This window comes from Dipodomys spectabilis, unplaced genomic scaffold, assembly GCF_019054845.1.
Source record: "Dipodomys spectabilis isolate Male_0828 unplaced genomic scaffold, ASM1905484v1 ptg000042l, whole genome shotgun sequence".
NCBI lineage: Eukaryota > Metazoa > Chordata > Mammalia > Rodentia > Heteromyidae > Dipodomys > Dipodomys spectabilis.
The window spans coordinates 4,608,763-4,632,022 of record NW_024870719.1 but is presented as its reverse complement, the minus strand read 5'-3'; the positions used below and the strand labels follow the sequence as shown (position 1 = coordinate 4,632,022).

General features: G+C 34.5%; 1 protein-coding gene across 3 annotated transcripts in view; it reads right to left on the bottom strand.

Moving 5' to 3' along the window:
• Positions 1-23,260, bottom strand: part of Mipol1 (mirror-image polydactyly 1) — a 301,417-nt gene that overhangs the window by 18,156 nt on the left and 260,001 nt on the right. The window lies entirely within an intron of this gene.

Below are 23,260 nucleotides of genomic sequence, written 5' to 3'. Positions count from 1 at the left end.
TCTACCACTTAGTACTCTGTTGAACTGGTTATTTTTAAGATAGGGTCTTCTGGGGATAGGAAGGTGGCTAAGTGGTAGAGTGCTTGCCCCGTATGCATGAGGCCCTGGGTTCGATTCCTCAGTACCACATAAAAAGGAAAAGGCCAGAAGTGACACTGTGGCTCAAGTGGTAGAGCACTAGCCTTGGGCTGAAGAGCTCAGGGACAGTGCCCAGGCACAGAGTTCAAGCCTCATGACCAAAAAAATAAAAAGAAAGATGGGGTCTTCCAGCTCAGATATGATCTTGAACCACATAGCTGAGATGACAGGTGAGCACCACTCAGAGATAGAATCTTGTGAATTTTTTCTTTTTTCTTTTTTTTTTGCCTGAGATGGTATATTATTATAATCCTACTAATTTCAGTCTTGTATGTAACTAGAATGATAGGTGTGTGCCACTGCACCCAACTATGGATTGAGAGAGGTTTCCAAGTCCAGGATGGCCTTGAAGGATGATCTTTCCATTCTTATTCTCCCAAGTAGCTAAGATTACAGATGTGAGTTGCCAGCATCACTTTATATGATTTTTTTAAGGATCAACTCAGTAATATTAAGAAAATATTTAAAGCATGCATTTTTTAACCTTAAAATTTTCATTTATCAGAATTTCTCCTTATATATATATATATACACATACATATATACACGTGTGTGTGTGTGTGTGTGTGTGTGTGTGTGTATCTGGTGCAGTGGCTCACATCTGTAATCCTCGCTACTCAGGAGCTGAGGACTCAGTTTGAAGCAGCCTGGGCAGAAAAGTTCCTGTGAGAGACTCTGATCTCCAACTAACCACTCAAAACCTGGAAGTGGTAGAGTGATTGCTTTGAGTGAAAAAGTGCAGGGGTGGTGCCCAGTCTTGAGTTTAAGACTGACAAAAACAAAAAAAAGCCCTACCCTCAACCCATAGCTACATAAAAATCTGTTTAGGGAAGACTATTCACTCATATCATTGTTTGCATTAATAAATTAAACAAATCCCAAATTCTTTTCTCACAGAACTTATAGTATAATATGCAAAAAGTGCTATGCAGTAATACTTCAATACCAAAATTATACTTTTTACTGTTTTATTTTTTTCTACAGATTGAACTCATGGGCTCAGTCATGCTAAACATTTACTATACTATACTGAACTATACCTGGCGCCTTTTATATTGGACTTTTACATTGTTTCCAATTAGGTTTTAAAGTTATACACTTTGTCCATAAGAAAAATATTCTAGTAGTAAATATTAATTAGTGCTTATGCTTTAAAAATTCTCTCTTGAAAAGAATGAAATTATAGTTAGTTTTTTTAGCACTGTCAAGATACACAGATATGCTTTTACATTTTTTGAGCACATCAATCCAGATTTTTATTTGTGACTAACCAAAACCTTCACTAAAATGGTGATTACATTCACCAAATTGTGAAGAAAGAAGATGTGGGAGGCTCATGCATACAATACTAGCCTGCAGGAATGAGACTTGGAGCACTGCAGTTTGGAGCCATCCCTGCTAAGAAAAGTCTGTGAGAATCCATTTCTACTTAACCAGGAACATGTTAGAGTGGACTCATGGTTGGAGGCAGAGCACAAGACATGGCCAAGAAAGTTGAGCAAGAGTGTGAGACCCAAAGTTCAAGTCCCTATGACACAAAGACACATAGACACAGACACAGACACAGACACAGACACAGACACACACACACACACACACACACACACACACACACACACACATTTTCTTTCTGTGTCTCTGTCTCTCTGTAACATAGCTTTCATTTTGGTTTACATGAAAAGTTGATGCTCTGTAACTTTGAACATACCTCAAAAATTGGGGCAGAGACAGTAACAAATCATTCTTTCATAAAAACCTAACATGTTGATATTTGAATTTTCCTTTTTATTTAATCCAACTAATAGGTGGTTATTCATGTCACTAAAAAAGAAATAACAACAAAACAGACTTGTGAGATTCTGGAAAAAAATGAACAATTGAATAAAACTTTGGAAAAATACTGAAATATAAAAAGTTTCCAGTTCTGGAATATCTCTGATAATAAACTTAGCCTCGTCCATACCATTATATCACTCATGTAATAAAGCAGAATTTAAACTGGTTTCTGGTGGCTAACACCTGTAATTATAGTTACTCAGGGGGCTGAGGCCTGAGGATTGCAGTTTGAAACCAGTTTAGGTAGGAAAGTCTGTAGACTCTTATCTCCAATTGAGCTGTGGCTTAAGTGGTAGCAGCATGTAGCCTTAGTAAAGAAGCCAAGCAAGGAAGTGGCATTGTGGCACTAACCTTGAGCTGAAGAGCTGAGGGACAGCGCCAGGCCTAGAGTTCAAGCTCCATGATCAACAACAACAAAAAAGATCCAAAAGAAGCCAAGCAAGATTATGAGTCCTGAGTTCAAGCCCCAGTATTTTCACAAAAGGAATAAGAACAAAAGAAAAGCAACAAAATAAAAGCAGAAGAGCACCTTTTCATCATGGCTAGCACGGCTCCATTTCTGGCTTCTGTGACTACCAGAGATAAGAGTCTCACAGACTTTCCTACCCAAGCTGGCTTCGAACCTCAGATCTCAGCCTCCTCAGTAGCTAGGACTACATCCATGAGCCTCTAGTGTCTGGCCAGTAGATCATTTTTATCCAAAAGTTTCATAGAACCATTGTGCCAGTTATCAATTTTAGTTTCACAATTCTGTCAGTTTTACATTTGTTTCATATGTAAATCACATTAAATATTTTGTATCAAGACTATTCTTGGCTTCCACATGGAAGGCCTTTTTTTTAAAATTGTGAAAATACTGTACAGAGGAGTTACAATTACATGGGCAAGGTAATAAGTACATTTCTTATCAAGCATTGTTGCCTCTTCCTTTGTTTCCCCTTCCCATCTCCCCCCCCCCACCTCAGCCCCCCCCCACGCCCTCCGCCAAAGTTGTAAAGTTTGTTTTTCGACAAAACGTCTTGTACATCTCATTGTTGAAATGGGTCCACCTGTATCCCTATTTAAACAATTTGTTTTTTTCCCTTCCCCTCCACAAATTATACCAACATCAAATACAGTGAAAACAGAGGTTATACCGTGAGGGAGGGACATACAAAGTAACAAAGAAATCATCTTATAAATACATTAGAAACAATCACAAGAAAGAAAAAACATTTGAATCCTTATCTTGGGGTTCATTTCACCTAACAGCAACTTATCTGACGGTTTCTGCTTGTCTCAGGCATATTACTAGTTACTGCAAATAAGGGAAACCATGGAAGGCCTTTTCTCCTAGCTAATCTTACTAATACTACTGAGCACAGTTTAGGAAAATAAACAAGCAAACCTAAAACAACTCTTACCCCTTCCCTAAATATAAATTCCTGTTATACTCTCTAGAAAGCTGATACATAGCTTTGAAAGTATGGTTTCATTAATTAATTAGGTAGGCAGGTGAGTTAGCTATTTAAGACTTCATCAAATTCTAATGAAACTTGTTTTCCTTCTTAATAGCAAGAATTATTTTTAAATGGGGATATCTATCTATATCTATATCTACATATCAGTAGAGCATTTGTCTAGCATGCAAGAGATCTTCAGTTCAATCTCCAGCACTGGGAAAAAAAAAACAAAATAAAGAAATAAAGGTATTGTTGATCCTTCAGGGCTGGGGATGTAGTTCAGTGGTAGAGCACTTGCCCTAGAGAGTGAAAGGCCCTGGGTTCATTATTTTAAAGTTTTTACTGAATGATATTTAAAAGTTTTAAAGAACATTTTTGTTTCCATAATATGAAACAAAAGATAATGAAAACAATATAAAATTCAATTACTAAAGATAAACATTTTATTAACGTTCCAATTTCCACATCCTAAAGAAGAAATATGATGCATATGTATCATATAACATGTAGCTCTCCAGAATAACTACTTAAGATGTATTCCTAGTAAATAAACATTTTCACTAGATTTATTATTCAAAAAGCTATGAGCAATACTCCAACCAATTTACTCTACACAGTACAGGATGTATTCTATGAAAGTCAAATGTTTTCAGTCAATGTAATCACAACATACTGTTTTTGGACTCATGGGTTCACTTACAGTTTGCTTATAATTTCATAGAGATGAAAGTTTGTATATTACAATAGGCTTTATTGATTTATCAGTTACTGAATATGCCAAACAGACTCAATAAACTGGAAGTGCCAGCTTGGAGGTTAGTATCATATGATAGGAAATGGTAGAATATTTCATAACAAAATCAGAATGCTGGCATGAGACAGGAAAATGGTGCAAACTGGACTAGCAAATGTATTTAGTAAATCCAGCAATATAAGTATTAGGTTTTAAAGTTATACATTTTGTCCATGATAAGAAAAATATATACTCAACAGTTTAAAGGTATAAGGCCAATTAGTCTATAATAGAATATTACATTTCCTTTGGAAATTATTTTAATTTGAAGATATGTAAAAAAGACCTTTAATATTTATTTAATAGCATATGGCCCATTCTTTACAAATAAATTATTCTTTTCCTTCAGTAACTCAGAACATACATTAATATATTCAGGTAATTTAACTGACTTTCATATGTATTTATGAAGTTTTGGGGATAATAAATAATAAAATATTTTAAACTATGCTTTTGAATATTATAAAAAAGCACTTTTGAACAATCTGTAATTTCAAATGTGTAAAAACTGGGCAGGTATGGTGATATGTGCTTCTATCCTAGCTTCTCAGGAAGGTTACCATTCTAGGCCAGCCAGAGAACAAAACCAGTGAGATTCTGTCTCTGAATAAGTGGGGCATGGTGTTGTACACCTGTAATCTCAGCTACACAACAGAGGCCATAGGTAGGGAGCTTGCAGGCTTAGGCCAAACTTAGTCTAAAATACAAGACTGTATCTGAAGAATAATTAAAAGATGCAGAAAAGATCCTGTGGGCAAAGATGATAATGTCTGATCGGAGTTCGATTATTTTTTTGGGGGGCGGGGGGTGGATCGGTCATGGTGCTTGAACTCTGGGCCTGGGCACTGCCCCTGAGCTCTCTACCACTTGAGCCACAGAGTCACTTCCGGTTTTCTGGTGGTTTATTGGAGATAAGTGTCTCATGGACTTTCCTGCCCAGGTTGGCTTTTGAACTGTCATCCTAAGATCTCAGCCTCCTGAGTAGCTAGGATTACAGGCATAAGCCATAGGCACAGGGATCTGAGTTTGATTTTTAAAGCAAAAAATAAAAAATGAAAATAAAATATAAAATAATTTTTTTCTTTTAAAATGTAATGTTTGAGGGCTTCTGAGAGTATAAATATAAGCAAAGTGGAGTTTAAGCCAAGGTTAGAGCATGGTCATGATTTAATCTCTTAACGGATTATTTTTTAGCATAATTAAAAAATTACCATCTACAAATGGTTTAATTTCCATTCCTAATGAACCACTAGATAGAGGAAGTAGAAATCACACTCATGTTAAATACAAATAGAGACACAAAAAATGTATCTTGAGTTTACGTTAAGATTATATTCAAGAGACCTATGAACTCTTATTTGATCAAACTAGGCATAGCCTGTTATGCAATCATTACTTAAAGACAAAATTAAGGAGAGAAAATATTAGAGTAACATTTGTTTTTCATATATTGGAGTAAAGGTTGAAATGTCCTCAATGTGTTATTTGTTGGAGTAGTCTAGTAAAGGAAGGCTGAGAAACCTCTATTAAATCACTCATTGTAAAAGCAAAATGTTAGGAATTCCAAAAATCATCTCATAAGCACTTATTTAATGCTGGAACATTAAATAACTGCTGCTTTTTAATGTTCTTTCCCTAAATTAAATACAGACTATTATAAAATTTAACAAATTATGAATTTTCTTTCATAGCTGAAGACAATCACCATATGACACTACATATAACCAATATTAAAGACTATAAATCAATAAATACAAATTACACTCTTTTCTTATACATATGTATGTATAAGAAAAAATACATACATATGTATGTATAAGAAAAAATATGTATAAAACACTGCCTAGAGCCTTGACTGGTGGCTCACTCCTGTAATCCTAGCTACTCAGGAGGCTGAGATCTGAGGATTAAGGTTTGAAAAAGTCCAGGCAGGAAAATCTGTGAGACTATCTCCAATTCACCACCAAAAAGCCAGTAAGTGGAGCTGTTGGTCAACTGGTAAAATGCCAGACTTGAACAAAAAAGCTAAGGGAAAATACCCAAACCCTGAGTTCAAGACCACACAAAACAACAAAACAAAACAAAATGTCCACTGCCTAGAAATTATTTTTTTAATTATATTAAATTAAATTAAATTACTGTATTGCATTAAAGAGATTCAAAAGTCAAGCAGGGCTGAGAAATGATGGTGTAACATTACTAAGTTTTCTGATCATTTTTAAACCCAGAAAAGTTTCAATTAATGACAGAGGAAGCGAGTCACTGAATTTTATACTGTCGAGTGAAATACAGCAAGCTAGAATAACTGGTTAGTTTTATTAAGGTATCTTATTAAGATGGCTTATTAAGCTACTCACTATTGTTTTCATAGGGCTTTAGGCTGATACTAAACTTTAAAATGTAGGATTCTTTCTTTCCTAACTTTCATAAAAGTCATATATAATTAGCACTGAATGAAATTTTCTAATGTCAACATTTCAAATTTTGATTAACAGGGAATACAAATCAACCTTATTCAAGTTTAATTCAAAAGCCTGGCATCATCCTTTGGGAGACTAGTAGAGATAATATATCAATGCAACTTCAAATTTCAGACTAAGCCATGGGCCTACAAAGTAAAAGTAATATTCAACTTATTAAGCTGGCATAGTGACAGACATTTCTCTACCCAATTTAACTTTGACTTATACAAACCACATATTCTCCAATTGAAATCAACATCAGGGTCTAAGATATAGTTAGGACTCTCCTGCTGATACATGTGGTACCTGATCTACTTAGAGCACAAAAGATGATTGTAATGAAGAAAAAGCAATGGTTGATAAAATTAGTACAGGTATTGAGCATATATACACAGAAACTTTGGAAGTGGTACACTTTCTTATTGCTTAAAAACCGGACTAAATTCTAAAGGGTGGGAAGTGCCATAATTATTTAGATCTATGTTATTATACTTCTAAACATAAAAGATCATTTAATAGGAAATAATGTTAGGAAAACTTGGTAAGCTACCAGTTAATTTATAATTATTATTTTGAATGAGGATAAATCAGTAGTGTAGTTCTTCTCCAGCTGTATCTTATGTGTACTTCCTACAGAGTATTTAGGATTTTAACTAGTGGGAAGTGCATGAGGCATTAATCTCAGGTTAAAATTTGAAGGGATACAAAAAATTCAGAAATTAACATGATTTAAAAATTAGAAACTCCACACTAAGTACCCAAATTTTAACTAGAGAAAGGATCTAGTCTAATGTTGACAAAGTCTCTTAGTAAAGGTTCTACACCATCTAGGCACCATTGGCTCAGATCTGTACTTCTAGTTACTCATGACCTTGAGGACCATGGTTTGAAGCTAGCCCATGCAGAACACCTTATGAGACTCCATCTCCAAAATAAGCAGTACAAACCCAGGCTGGAGGTGTAGCTCAAGTGGTAGAGTTCCAGCTAAGCAAGCAAACTCGGTCTGGGAAGGTGGCTCAGTGGTAGAGCGCTTGCCTTGCATGCCTGAGGCCCTGAGTTCGATTCCTCAGCACCACATAAGCAAAAAGAAAAAAGCCGGAAGTGGCTCTGTGGCTCAAGTGGTAGAGCGCTAGCCTTGAGCTGAAGAGCTGAGGGACAGCGCCCAAGCCCAGAGTTCAAGCCCCACGACCAGACCCAAAAAAGAAACTTTAAGAGTAAGCAAGCAAACTCTAATGAAGGCCAAATAAAATAATAAAATAACATAGTCTATAGTGCACTGTGTTTCTAAAAACATAATGTTTGGGAGCTGGGAATGTGCTTGCCTAGCATGCACTGGGTTGTATTCCTCAGAAGCACATAAACAGAAAGAGCCAGAAGTGGTGCTTTGGCTCAAATCATAGAGCACTAGCCTTGAGCACAGAAGGGCTCTAGGACAGTGCCCAGGCCCTGACTTCAAGCCCCAGAATGGGCAAAACAACAACAACAACAACAGCACCCCATAAAGTTTGATTAAAGATTGGGCTGGTCTATATTTTCTGCCATTTACAAACACATACAATACTTGAGTCAGAAAAATTTCAAAGTAAATTTTAATAATAGATCTCTACAAATAGTTTAGACACTTAACATTCTATATCTCCAGGCCTAAGTCCATTCTTAAAGTTAGGTTCTAAACTCCTTAATATAAGCTAAAGAAATTTCTCCAAACTGTTTAGACCAGCCGCTTCAAGTGTTAGAGTAAATTTTGTGTATGTGTATGTGACAATCCTGGGGTTTGCACTCAGGGCCTGAACACTATCCCTGATCTTTTTGGCTCAAGGCTAGTGCTCTACACTTGAGTACTCGATACACTTCTGCCTTTTTTGGGTGTTAATTGAGATAAGAAAATCACAGACTTTCCTGCCAGGGTTGGTTTTGAGCCTTCATTCTCAGATCTCAGCCTCCTAAGCAGCTAGGATTATAGGCATGAACCACTGGCTCCAGCTTATAACTTTTGATTTACGTTTTTGCTCCAAATAATGACACTGGAAGTCACAGGTTGTGTTTTTTTAATGCTATCATATTTAATAACATTTAATATTAAATGTGGATAGAATAATTATATCCACATTTATTAACTTACTTTCTTTTATAAAAAGTGTTATATTTCTATCTTCCATCTCTCTTTAGTATCTTTGTGGATATTGAAAATGAGTTCAATATTTTATAGTCAAGTACAGTTCTTTTGACAAATTGTCCCCAACTTGGTTAGTGTTGACTCCAGAATTCTATGATCTCATATTTCACTACAACTACTCTAAGCACTTTCTTGCATTTAGCATAATGCTAACCATGGACTCATTTCCTTGTTTTCCTGACCCAGACTTAAGAGCTTCAGTAGCAATAAGCCAGACCCAAAGAAATATAGGTCCCATGGTTTCCCTCATTTGCAATAATCAGTATATGTCTAGGATAATTTTACCAGATGAGCAGAAAAGCTCAAAAGTTATGTATGTATGACCATATAAGATGATGCTAAGAGAAATGAACCCCAAGATATGGACATAAGAGGTCTTTCTTTGTTGTTGTTGTTTAAATATACTATGTGATTTTTTTGTTTCCTTTGTATGTTCTTCCCCCCATGGCATATTCCCTGTTGCCACTGTACTTGATTTGGTACCCTGCATCTTGTATATACATTTGTCTAATTTGGAGAGGGGAAGGGGAATAACAAAACACTTAAACAAGGACACAGGATGACCCATTGCAACAATGATACCCACAGGACAGTATATTGGAAATGAACTTTACAACTTCAGGGGGGTGGGGGAGGAGTGAAGGAGGGAAGGGAGGGAAGGGGTAGTGGAAGAACAACAAGAGAAGGGGTAATAATGCTCCATAAGAAATGTACTCATTGCCTTACTCATGTAATTGTAACCCCTCTGTACAGCATCTTTACAATAAAATAAAAAAGAGCTTCAGTAGCTTTTAATAAGAAGTGGTATTTACTTACTAAACCTGGGTGCCATATCTATCTAGCTGTAAAAGCCTTTTAAGTGGACAGGATTAACCAAAAAATACTTAAAATAATTATATATAAAGCATATATTTAATATTAAAGTTTCTTTCTCCTAATTCCATTTATTTCACAGTGAAAAATCTTGGGTACTAGTAATACTTAATGTTTATTTGCTTAATCAAACAAAATATATTGAATGTTGATACCAATACAAGAGCACAAACTATGAATAACACTGTACAGAATTTAAGATTTCTTTGCATTTAGAATATGTCATTAAAAGATACTTCCATTAATTATTTTCACTACCTAAGTATTTTAGCAATTTGATATAGTTAGGTATAATTATTTTATTGGTACTCAATTTTAGGTTTTGCTTTTTTTCTTTTTAGTTGATCATGGGGCTTTAACTCTGGGCCTGGGTGCTGTCCCTCAGTTCTTCAGCTCAAGGTTAGCGTTCTACCACTTATACCACAGTGCCACTTCCGGTTAATTGGAGATAAGAGTCTCACAGACTTTGCTGCCCAGGCTGGCTTTGAACCCTGATCTTCAGATCTTAGCATCCTGAATAGATAGGATTACAAGTGTGAGCCACTGGTGCCTGGCAAGGTTTTGTTTTTTATCTTTTGAACTTAATTTAATTTATATGGTTCAAAAAGGTAAATAGAAAATTTAGTATTTCCATCTTATGATTATATCTCATTCTTGCCTCATACTTCCAAATGTTACCATTTTGATTAGTTTCTGGCTTATTCCTTTCCTTTTCTTAATTTTTCCACAGAAGGTAGCATAAGCAGTCATTTCTTTTCATTTAACAATATGTCTTGGAAACCACTCAGTTTCAGTTTATAGTGTCCTTATTCTTTGTTAATAGTTGTCTTGCATTTTTCTATGTAAATATACCACAGTTTATTTGACTAGTCTACCACTTGGGCTGTCTTCATTTGCTATTAAAATAATACTATAATTCTGTGTTATTTCATAGAGGTACATATTTAGGACAGAGCTCTAGGACTGATTTTTCTCAAAGGATAAATGTATATGTAATTTGATATATTGCCAAATTCTCCTTGTCCCAGATTTCTTTCCACCACATTCCTGCTATTTGTGAGGAAGGAGAGAACTATTATTATTACAGTTTTAAGATCTATGACAAAAATATCTGCTTTTCAAAAGTTACACAATTTTCCATTGTCTCTTAAGGCTAAAATAGTATTACTATTTCTGGTTCCAAAAAGGATATTAAATGTGTATACTGTAAGTAGAAGACATTCAAAACTTTATATTTATAGAGCTCATTACACTTTGCAAAAACACTTTTATGCATATGTATTGCATTTGATCTCATGGCTCTGTTCTTTTTTGTTAATATGTGTACTGGTACTAGAGGTTGAACTCATGGGATCTCACTCTCGCTTAACTTTTCACTTATGGCTGCCAAATGACCATTTGAGCCATGCCTCCAGTCCAATTTCTTTTTGCTAGTCAATTAGAAATAATCTAGCAGACTTTTTTGCTCCAGCTGGCTTCAAACTGTTTCTCAAATTCCAGCCTCCTGGCCACCTGTACCTGGCCTACAACCATGTTTTCAAGTAGAGAGATCTAAAATTAGTTCCATCTTCCAGATGAGGAACTTGAGAGGAAACACAATTTAATGATTTGTCCATACCAAATGGCAATCAAGGGTTTTGTTAGTTCATTCACTTGCAATTCTGCTGAATCTATTTATTACATGTGAAGTAACTTGCAAAATATTATGAATATAGATATAGTCATATTTACTACACAAATAGCAAAAATAGGAAGTATTATTGAGTTAAGCTCACATTTTTAAGCTTACATTGGGAAAAGCTTCAATTGTTTGGTTTAGCTTAAGAATTTTATAAAGGGACAATAACGCTTATTGTAAAAAATTTAATTTAATTGAAATTAAGACCTGATTATGTAAACAGAAGAAATAAGTTAAATACAATGAATTACCCTTTAATATGTCAACAATTATTATTAATTTCTAAAATCTTAGAAAATCAAATAAAAGTAGCAAAAATATAATATCAAGACTGAATTAAAGTTCAAGAGCTTTTTTTTTTGTACTAAACAATCTTTCTTTACATTCCCAGAAAAGATAAGCAAAAGGGAGTTCTATTTCACATATAAACTGTTTAACCTAAATTTTTAATTAGACTGATTCATCCTGGAGAATAGCAGCACAGATTTATCTTATCAAGTGAGCTTCAAGAAAATATTAAAGGATGATTTTAACAAACATTATAAATAGAATCCTCAAAGAGAAGCAAGAAATCAATGAACATAAACATCACCCTCATTTTTGTTCTTTTTCATACTATAAACCACTCACCACAGAGCACAATCTGTATGTTAAAGATGTCATTTATTTTTGAAGTTTAAAAATAACAAAAAGGCTTTACCCCGTATATAAGAGGTACTCCTTTTTATCCTTTTCTGAGATGCTGACCTGTACACTCATTTAAGAATGAACACCACAGCTTTACAATATTAAATCTTTGTTTTGATCTATTAGTATTCACCAAAGTGCCATTTTATAAAACTCAACACTGAATAGACAAGGCTGGAGGTGACCATCTGCAGCTTTAGACTCTGTGTTTGAATTGATGAAAAGAGCTTTGTATTTTCATTGCCAAGTTTGATTCTTCCTAGTCATTAGGCATTCTCCTCAGATCCCATCAATGAAGCCGTACTCTCTTACACCCATGTGTTAAATTCTCTTCCTCTCATGGTTTCCTTTGCCAGCTCCCCTCAAGAATGACTATTGGGTCTTAGCCACATTCTTCTCACAGCTGTGTTAGAAAAGAGCATCAGAAAGTCTTCCTAAAACCCATATGTGTATCTGGTCAGTTCTCTGTCTTAGGGTCACCTCACATTGTGGTGTGATTATACAGAGATTCATTCTTGTTCTTGAACTGTGCTACTCCTATCTTCTGGGAAAGATTAGGCATGAGAGTCAGTCAGCAGAGGAGAACTTGTAAGACTGGTGTGAAATACACATAATTCAGCTCAGAAGGCAGATTAATTTAAAGAGGATGTTTCAAGATATTAAAGAATATTCAATATAAGGTGCTATTATATACAACATTGTCATTTTTTTCCTCTTCTAATGTAAATGTTAAAAAGTAAAGTTTAGTTAGGCACTGGTGACTCATGTCTGTTATAGCTACTTAGGAGGATGAGACCTAGAGGACTGTAGTTTAAAGCAAGCCTAGGCAGAAAAGTCTGACAGACTCTTCCAGAATAACATTGTGGCTCAAGGTTTTTTTTTTTTTGGTGGTCGTGAGGCCTAAACTCTGGGCCTGGTGCAGTCCTTCAGCTCTTCAGCTCAAGGCTATCATTCTACCACGTGATCCATAGCACCACTTCTGGCTTTTTCTGCTTATGTGGTGCTGAGGAATCGAACCCAGGGCCTTATGCATATAAGGCAAACAATCTACCACGGAGCCACCTTCCCAGCCCACTCAAGTTGTTGAGTGCCAACTATGAACAAGAAAGCCAAGAGTGCCCGAGGTCCTGAGTTCAAGTTCTGGGACAAGTATGTGTGCGCATGCACACACACACACACACACACACACACACACACACACACACACACACACACACACACACACACACACACACACACACACAAAGATTTTGGACAGCAATGTATGATCTTACCAGAAAAGTAACTATGAAACAAGCAAAGAATTTATGCTATACATTTATTGAGGATGAAATGGACACAAGACCAAATCCCTGATCTGGTAGGAAGAAGCAGTCAATTTAGATCTTAGAATCCAGGTAACATTTGTGTTTTTACTTCCTCTTGGATTCAACTAATTTTCCAAATTTTATTTTCAGAATTTACATCTTTCCAGGAGCTTGTAGCTCATGCCTAGCTACTCAGCAGTCTGAGATCTGAGGATTGTGGTTTGAAGCCAGCCTGGTTATGAAAGTATCCAGGTTCTTGGTTCAAGCCCCAGGACTTGAACACACACACACACACACACACACACACACACACACACACACACACACACACACAAGCTACAACTCATAAGGAAGTTCTGAATGACTATTTGTTTGGGTTATTTGAGGAACCTTTATTTGCATAAAATTAAATATACTTTTTTTTGGTCATGGGGCTTGAACACTGGGCCTCGGCACTGTCCCTCAGCTCTTCAGTGGTGCTCTACCACTTGAGCCATAGTGCCACTTCCAGTTTTCTGGTGGTTAATTTGAGATAAGAGTCTCACAAACTTTCCTGCTCAGGTAGTTTTGAACTGCAGTCATCAGATCTCAGCTTCCTGAGTAGCTAGGATTACAGGTGTGAGCTACAGGTGCCCAGCTACTTTCTATACTAATAATGCCCAATCTATATTATTAAAAATAGAGAAAACAGTAATAGCTAGTGGCTAATGTCTATATAATTTTACTTACTCAGGAGGCTGAGGTCAGAGGATCATAATTCAACATTAGGTTGACAAAAAGGTTCATGAGATTCCATTTCCCAAATAACCAGTAAAATGTAGACCTAAAAGCATGGGTCAAGTGGTAGAGTACCATTTTAGCAAGCAAAAGGCCCTGACTTCAAACACCAGTAAGTATTCCCACCCCCAAATTTTAGAAATAAAAATTAAGAAAGCAAAGGGTAAGTTCTAAGTGAGTTGTATAAAGTACTGAGAATAACAACTCATTCTAGCAAGCATATTATATTAAATACTGAGATTAAGAAACATTTAAGTAAGAAACACGAAAACTTCTAAAAATCTAATTTCTGTGGTAAGCTTCCATTTTCTCGTCACTACTATAAAGTAAATTGTAACTAGTGTCATTAAGTAGACCTTCTTAAGGAGTACAATTCATTTTATCTTATTTTCACTAATTCTAAAACTATTATCAAGTAAAATGGATGAGTTTCATTATAGAAGTATCTACAGTAAGAAGGGGTTCAGTGGGAGCCAAGAACAGACTCAAGCAAAACCAAGGTCAGAGTCAAGCAAACTGACATTTGTTAAATAATATATTATTATCTATGGAACTTAGGGTTACATATAAACATATATGTTTATCTGAGCAATAAGCACTCTTGTATTTTTCACACCTTATCAAGTTCTAGTCAAAATGTGATTATTGTTAAGATGGTTCTATAACTTTCCCAAAATGATAAAAACTGACTTAATTATTGTTGTACTAGGAAAAACAAGAACACAGGTATTTTATTTAGTCTTAAACCTAGAAGAATATGGATTTCTCATTTTTTAGAATTTTGTTCCTTTTTTATCTTCCACTGTACTTACATGAAATGTTCATATATTTTAGCATTGGATAATGTCTTCTGAAATAACAGAGATCAAATGAAATAAATCATGTTGTAATTTAATTTTTTAATTTCTACTTTCATGGGGTTAGTTGTAAAAGTGACCCATCTTATTAGATATAGTACATACTCTTAGATTTAGAGAGTTCCCTTTTTTTTTCTTTAGCTTGGATCCTTCACTTTCTACTCCACTAGAACCTCTTAAATTCTGGGTTAGGTTACAGTCCTAATAATCCTAAATTAATCCTTCTTCCGTATAAAGGAGTTAGGCAGACAATTGAAACTGTTTCTTCTTCATGTAGAAATAAGAGTCTCTAACGCTTAAGATGTAAACCTAAATTCTTAGTTTTTATAAATAAATGAATATAATTAAGAATTTGAAAGAGCTGGGCACCGTGACTCATGCCTATAATCCTAGCTACTCAGGATGCTCAGATCTGAGGATCACAGTCTGAAGCCAGCTGGGGCAGAAAGTCTCTGTGAGACTCTTATCTCCAATTAACCCCTCAAAAACTGGAAGTGGCTCTGAGGCTCAAGTGGGAGAGCACTACCAGCCTTGTGCACAGAGTCTCAGGGACAGTGCCCAGGCCCTGAGTTCAAACCTCACAATAGACCAAAAAAAAAAAGTACTTGAAAGAGAAAGGTAATCCCTTACATAAATATTTAATAGAACTGATCATTTTAATAAAATACATACTTGATTGATAAAGTTGAAGATTTGTAGTTCATAGGTTAAATATATAATCAGATAATTTAAAATGTGTTCATGATCATAAATTCAGTATTCATTAAATTCTTTAAAAGTATGTCTTAAGTCTAAGAATAAAAAATTAAGCATATTTAGATGTTGTGCATCTTACAATCATTGCTTAGGAATTATCTGAGTCTACCCTCTACATGTAAATAATACTACAGTTATATGTAATAAGATATAGATTTAGAAGGTGGCCTTATTAAAGTGATATTTATCAAACTAATTGGAGAGGACATTTGAAAACAAACTATTAGCAATAAATTAATCTATTATTATCAAGTTATGTCTCATAATTCAGCATTTAAATTTCACACTCAGAAAAAAAATTTAAGGGGGTGACTGGGGTTTGAACTTCATGACATATGCTGCTAAGCTAATTCTGTACCACTTGGGGTATACTTTCAGCCTGGCTTTTTATTGCTTGTTCTGAAGATGAAGATAGAATTCTGCCTACTCTGTCCTCAAATTGCAGTTCTCCAGACCTTAGCATACTGTGTAGCTAGGATTTCAGGTGTGAGTTATGGTGCTCAGCTAAAAATATGTTTGATGAACAATTTCTAGAAAAACTAAAAAATTTAAAGTCCTCTCCCTTAGTAATAGTATTAGTGGATCAAAGTCAACTTTAAACATTAAGTTTTGAATCCACTTATGGTAAGTTAGAATTTACAAAAGTTATTCTGTGTTTATAACAGTATTTACAGTAAACATATAGGTCTAATGTCTTAGAATTAGCTGATAGGGCTGGGAGGGTGGCTCAGTGGTAGAGCGCTTACCTTGCATGCATAAGGCACTGGGTTCGATTCCTCAGCACCACATAAGCAAAAAGAAAAAAGCTAGAAGTGGCGCTGTGGCTCAAGTGGTAGAGCACTAACCTTGAGTTGAAGAGCTGAGGGACAGTGCCCAGGCCCAGAGTTCAGGCCCACAAGCGGACCCCCTACTCCCCCGGCCCCAAAAAGAAGGAATTAGCTGATAGTCTAAGCAAGAATTTACAGGAAAAATATCACAGGTAGAATTGACACAAAGGAAAATAATTTTATTGATAATAACAAGTAATTGTAAAACAATTCAGTCTTTTCCTTCAAAGCTACTTAAGAATATTTTAACAGAATCTAGAGATAGAAATAAAACTAAAAATCTAGTGAAGTCTTTTGATGGAGAAGTAGAAACATTCTGCTCCTGTTCTCAGCACCCAAAATTATCAATCCTGATTTATATTTCAGCCTACAAACAGTACAAGCCTCTGAGTTTGTGGAAAGTAAGTTAGTTCTACACTAAGAACCTTATGTGACATGCTGGTGACAGTTTGAAGGGAAAGAGAACTACAGATAGTTCTACATATCAGCAGGGAAATCAAGCTGAGAATTCACAAATCATGGTTCACAATTTCTTTTGCAACTACTTCTTCAAATTAGTATTTGGCTAAAAAGGCAGGGTTAGCTTTACTTGTTTTTATTCTGTGTCTAGTTAGTATCACTCAGAATATTCAGGGTATACTATACTTCATAAGTCAATTTATAATTTAAAAAAAATCTATTAATTATATCCAGATCTCTGATATTTTACTTGCCTTATGAAATTTAAATGAGTAGACCTCATGCAAATGTTAAGCCGTTTGATTGTATCATTATAAATCTGGCCCATAATACAGATTCTACGTGACAAAAGTTATACAAATGTAAGACAGGTCATTGAAAGAACTTTTAACCTTATCAGTATGATTATTATTACTTTTATTTTAAGTAAAGATTATCATTACTTTTATTTTAAGTAAAGTTTAAATATCCTGAATGTAAAAATGCATTAAAAAGTCTCTGGAACTTTTGTTTCAGTCCTTGAGAAGCATACCCATAATTGGAAAATAAAATATAATAAAAAACACCTTTAAGTTTTAAATTTCTCATGATGAAAACAATCCATTTAATGAATGAGCATGCCAATTAGGATTAGGGATGGTCTTTGGCAAAACTACTAAATGCGGTTTTTCCTCACCAAGTTTCTATATTCTTTGCCTACTTTTTAGTTCCCCCTATCTTCACACAGCTCCTCTCTCCAAAAGAACTAAAAGCTTTATTACCGTGTGCCATTATTTCATTTTAAAGGAGACATATATAAAATTAACAGAAGTTAATGGAAATATGTAGAGTTTAAACTAAAGGAATGGCTTTTCATTGGTGGAATTTTAGATTTTATGACAGCTGACAGAATGAGGTTAGGCATTCATTGACTTTTACTCTGTAAATATTTATATATCGGCTTCTGGATAGTAATTCTGAACAACTTTTCTTTCCAGGAATATACCTGTATGTTAAAAGGAAAGGTGTCAGAACACATTAAAAACTTTTATGATGCAAAGAAAATAAAATATAACTTTAATTCTACAATTAGCAGTAGTATATGATCTCCATCAACTATTATTGAAAATATTAGATCTTAAAATTGAACTTTATAGAAGTGAGTAGTTATAAAAAGGGTTAAAACCTTGTCATGAAATCCCAGTTCCTAAAGAGGAGAAGGTAAGGTGCTGCTAGTGAGAGGAGGTGGGCAAAACCAACTATAAAAGTCAATGTTTTCTATGAAAATGGTATGCTTTAGTCACTGGGTAGAGAGGAAAAGTTTTGTATTAAGGCCTAAAGCAGATAAGAGCACATAATAATATTTCCTATATTCCTAACCAGACCAGCTTTTGCTTCATTTACTTTTACTTTATTTTATTATTATATCACCTGTTAAATTATATTAGTTCATTTGTTTGTAAGCATTTATGGAGCATCTACCTAACAGCAGATAGCTGGGTGAGTTTTTGAAGGAGATGAAAATAGAAGATGAGTAAAATTGTGACTGTGTTTGGGAAATATAGGAGAGAGTGGAGTAGATAGAAAATAAAAATACTCAAAACTATTACACCTAGATCACTAAGGTCTCTAATAAAGAGATGGACTGAGTGCTATAAACGCAATAATGAAAAAAAAGATTTATAAAGATAAGTAAAGGAAGAATCCAGTTAAAAGCACATTATAGAGGCAAGATTAGGGCTGGATTTCAGGGAGTAAAAAAGTTTGGCACCATGAACCTAAAAGGTAGGAATAAATTCTAAGAAGAAATTTAAGAAGAAAAATAAAAGATTGTAGAACAATAGGGGAAAGCAGTAATATGCTTCATATTTCACACTAACTTGAAGAATCAGTGAGAGTTTTAAGATAAAATAATATGCTCTGATTTATATTTTAGAAAGATTAACTCTGGTGGCAGTAAGGAAGATAAAACTTAAGAGAACTACAGGTTGGTAAGACTTGTGATCACTGCAATATTTTAGATAAAAGATAAGAAGGAGCTAAACTAATGCAAGTTAATTACTGAGACTGGGGTGGAGGAAATTAGGAGACAAGGGAAAAGGAAAGTGAAAGGTAAAGAAGTGAACAATTGGGAATAGATAAAATCGCTGAAGTTCATAAACTGAAATGGAAAATATAAGAGAATGGAGAGGACTTTATTAGAGAAAACTTTTATAGAGTTGAGAGAAAAATGAAGAAGCTTGGGAACCCAAATCTCAGAGATCTCTGGAGATCCCAAGAAAGAGCTGTGTACTAAAATAAAGATTTGGAAGTCATTTAGCTAACTGGTAGTGACTATGGAAGTGAAGATTTCCTTGGAATTATATAGAAGTAATCTTTAGAGCAATCATTATATAGGAATAGCTTGTAGACCTACTCCCTGAAAGAAATGGAGTAGAAAAAGTCAGAGAAGTAAAGGAAAAGAAAAAGGTATTCTAGAACTCCAAAAGGCATCAAGAAGGAATGGTACATGGGATTTAAAAGACAGTTCAAATACAATAACAAATAGTTTAAAAATCATCTGCATCTGTCATTGGGGTGTTGACTAAGCTTAGTAGGTGCTAAAATAATATCATGTGGTTATATAGTTATATCTCAACTTGCATATATTTCCCATAGTTTGGAACATAAACTTTCTATCTCTTTCCCTGTTTTCCAAAGAACATTCAATAGGTAAGATGTGCTAAGTAAAGTTTTAGGACACATTTCTTACTCTCAAAGGACTTGCATTTTAGCAGAAAAGACACACAAACATGATTGACATAATAAATAACTATGTTTGGATATAGCAACAGATTATACGGTTTAACTGAGCATATTGTTGACTGGTAAAGCTTCAAAAATGTATAGATTGCCCCCAATACTATGACAATACATACAACAGAGTGATCTTACTTTCTAGCAAATTAGAGTGGTCTTGTTATGTTGACAAATATGATGATATTAATAACAACTTTTAGAATATTTAAAATAGTAACTTGCAGTATATTAAGCATTTTACATGTGATACAATCAGTCCCTTATTAGAAACCTGCCCATACAGCCAGTATAACTGAGTTATGTGAGAAACATTCCCCTCTAGGTGATAAGTAATGTGCCCCTAATCTCACAAGTGAAACGTAAGAAACCAGTAATTCAAACCCAAGACTGTTTAACTTTCCTACAAAGTTGTTTTTCTATCCTCTACTATACTAACTCCCATAGGATTAAAAAGGTTCCTATGGGGAAAGGGCCAATGATCCAAGCAGAAGGAACAATGTTTGTAAAGGCATTCACTCTTGGAAGGACAGAGCTCTACTAAGGCATGAGATGGTATAGTGAGATGGCAAGAGAAGGAGGAATATTTAAAGTGCATAATTCTGAAAGCACTGATACATTCTTTCATTTGGTTCTTACAACAACATTGAAGTAGGTGTAACACTGACCACATAATTCAATGGTTTAAAAGAAAATGTCCAAGTATACATCTATACATGATGAATCCAAAATCTGAATTTTAAGCCATTATATTACTGCAGATGTATGAACATTTTTATTTTTTGCCATGATCATATATCAGTTGTATGATAAAAATACGGGCCATGGATATAAAAGAGGAAATAATTGTGACCTTAAAAAGAACAACTTCAGTGTAAGAGTTTAATCTTAGTAGCAGAAGAATGAATGCAAATTTAAAAATTAGAGATGAGTCAGCCAGGACCTGACAGCTCACAATGGTGATCCTAGCTACTCAAGAAGTTGAGATCTGAGGATAACATTTTGAAGCTAGCCAGGGAAGACAAGTTGGTGAAACTCATCTCCAATTAATTTCCAAAATTTTGGAAGTGAAGGTGTGACTCAAGTGTTAGAGTGTGCGATTTGAGAAAAAAAAGCCAAGAAAATGTGCTGGGCCCTAGTTTAAGCTCCAGAATAACACACACATACACACACACACACACACACACACACACACACACACACACACACACACACACACACACACGAGGTAGTGATTATTGATCAGTTATTTGAGAATTTTTATTGTGAAGATTTTTCCAAGTATTTGCTAATAAGAGTAATTTTAGATGGTATAGAGAAGACTAATACTATCATGCAAAGTCTTTTTACTTGGTTTCTTTTCAAAGGATAACTTTTCTCATAAATGCAGTGAAGAAATGCAAAAAAGATGATATTCACATAAACTTCCATGGAGATACACTTTGCCTACCTGATGGCAATTAAAATGAAACATACTAAAGTAAATATGCATACTAATCTTGATAATACTTGAATTCTGATATTTCATAGTATTTTAACATTACGATAGTTAACATTGAAATTTTAACATTAAACTTTTATAAATAGCGTAGATATGCTTCAATACTAACCACAGAGTGGCCATTTATTAAAAAGTTTTGAACAAAGGAGGAGGCAACAATGCTTGATAAGAAATGTACTCATTACCTTGCTCATGTTATTGTAACCCCTCTGTATCGTATTTTCACTATTAAAAAAAAAAAAGTTTGGAACTGTTTGTGGTAAAAATGCAAAACAAGGATAATAAAATAGAATTTGTCCAAGAGTGAAAACTGTTCAATTTCAAGTAATTGTGTGAGATTATTCTTATTCTACTTCTTGGTTTAAAAATGTTTTTTTTTTCCCCAAACAAACCATTAAGCTAGTTGATGAGATCTAAAATTAAAAATGAAATAAAACTTGACATTTCAAAAACTGACTTGAAAAAAATTATCCTCTACCAACCACTGGTTCAGGCAATTTTAGTGATATATAGAAATGAAGACAAAGAAAATATGTACATTTTAATGTTTTGGAGATTTTGAGCTAACAGAGCTAAATCAGATGCTGCCAAAAATTACAGATTGCTATTTACAATGAAATTAGAGCCACCTACATATTATATTGCTCTTGGACTGTTAATACACATCGTGAATAACTAGGTAAAGTTTTGGACTGAATATAAAGCTAATCTTCAAACCTAAAAAAAGTATTTACATCAATGAAAAGTTTGAAGGCACACTTGTAAAGATTAATATGTGTAATTCCCAAACTATCTTACAGTAGTCTTGACAGAGATTCACCTGAATTTGGACTATTAATTTAAATTTCAGAGATGTTAGGGAAAATGGTTGAGAAGACTTATCTTCAAATACGAAGTAAAATACAAAATATCTAGAAGTAAGCACGACTTCGTATGTGAAACTAAAATAAAAATTAAGAAAAAAATGCATGTATTAGAAACTGAGTGTAATTAGGCATATGAATGATATAATACTATCTGCAATACATATAGAAAATTGCAATGACCAGTTTTATTACATTAAAATTCCTCAGAAAAATTCTATTATGTTCAAATTTTATAAATTACCAAGTAATTTCTTTGCCTGGTAAGTTGTTAACATTCTGCTGGCTGTTATAAGAATGGAATAACTGCGCAGCATTATTTAAATTTTAATAACAATGCAAAGATCATTCAAAATAAACAAATACAATTTTGCATTATGAAAAGATACATTGAATACTTCAAAAGAACACACAAGAAAATTAATTTCACTGTACAGGATTTTATGTATCTAGAAGTCTCAGATTGCAAGGTCAATGATCTCAACTCCAGCAGGAGTTTGTTTTTTTTTTGTCGGTCATGGGGCCTGAACTCTGGGCCTGGACGCTGTCCCTCAGCTCTTCAGCTCAAGGCTAGCACTCTACCACTTGAGCCACAGCGCCACTTCCGGCTTTTTTTCTTTTTGCTTATGTGGTGCTGAGGAATCCAACCCAGGGCCTCATGCATGCAAGGCAAGCGCTCTACTACTGAGCCACCTTCCCAGCCCCTCTAGCAGGAGTTTATTGAAGTTCCAGGAATATTGGTAGTAAGTTGACAACAGCCTTTTCCTCCTTCAAATAACTTTGACTACTATATTTGTGTGGGCATATGGAATGATTCTAACAGTACAGTCTCTACAGCAGATAAGATCTGTTATTAAATAAAAATAATCCATCCTAAATAGTAACATCATTTCCCCCAAAAATGACTTTTTGGTCCTAAACAGGAATATATGCAACAAATTTACTTCAGTTAAATCTACTTTTTTTTTTTTTTTTTTTTTTTTTGGTCAGTCGTGGGGCTTGAACTCTGCTGTCCCTCAGCTCTTTAGCTCAAGGCTAGCACTCTACCACTTG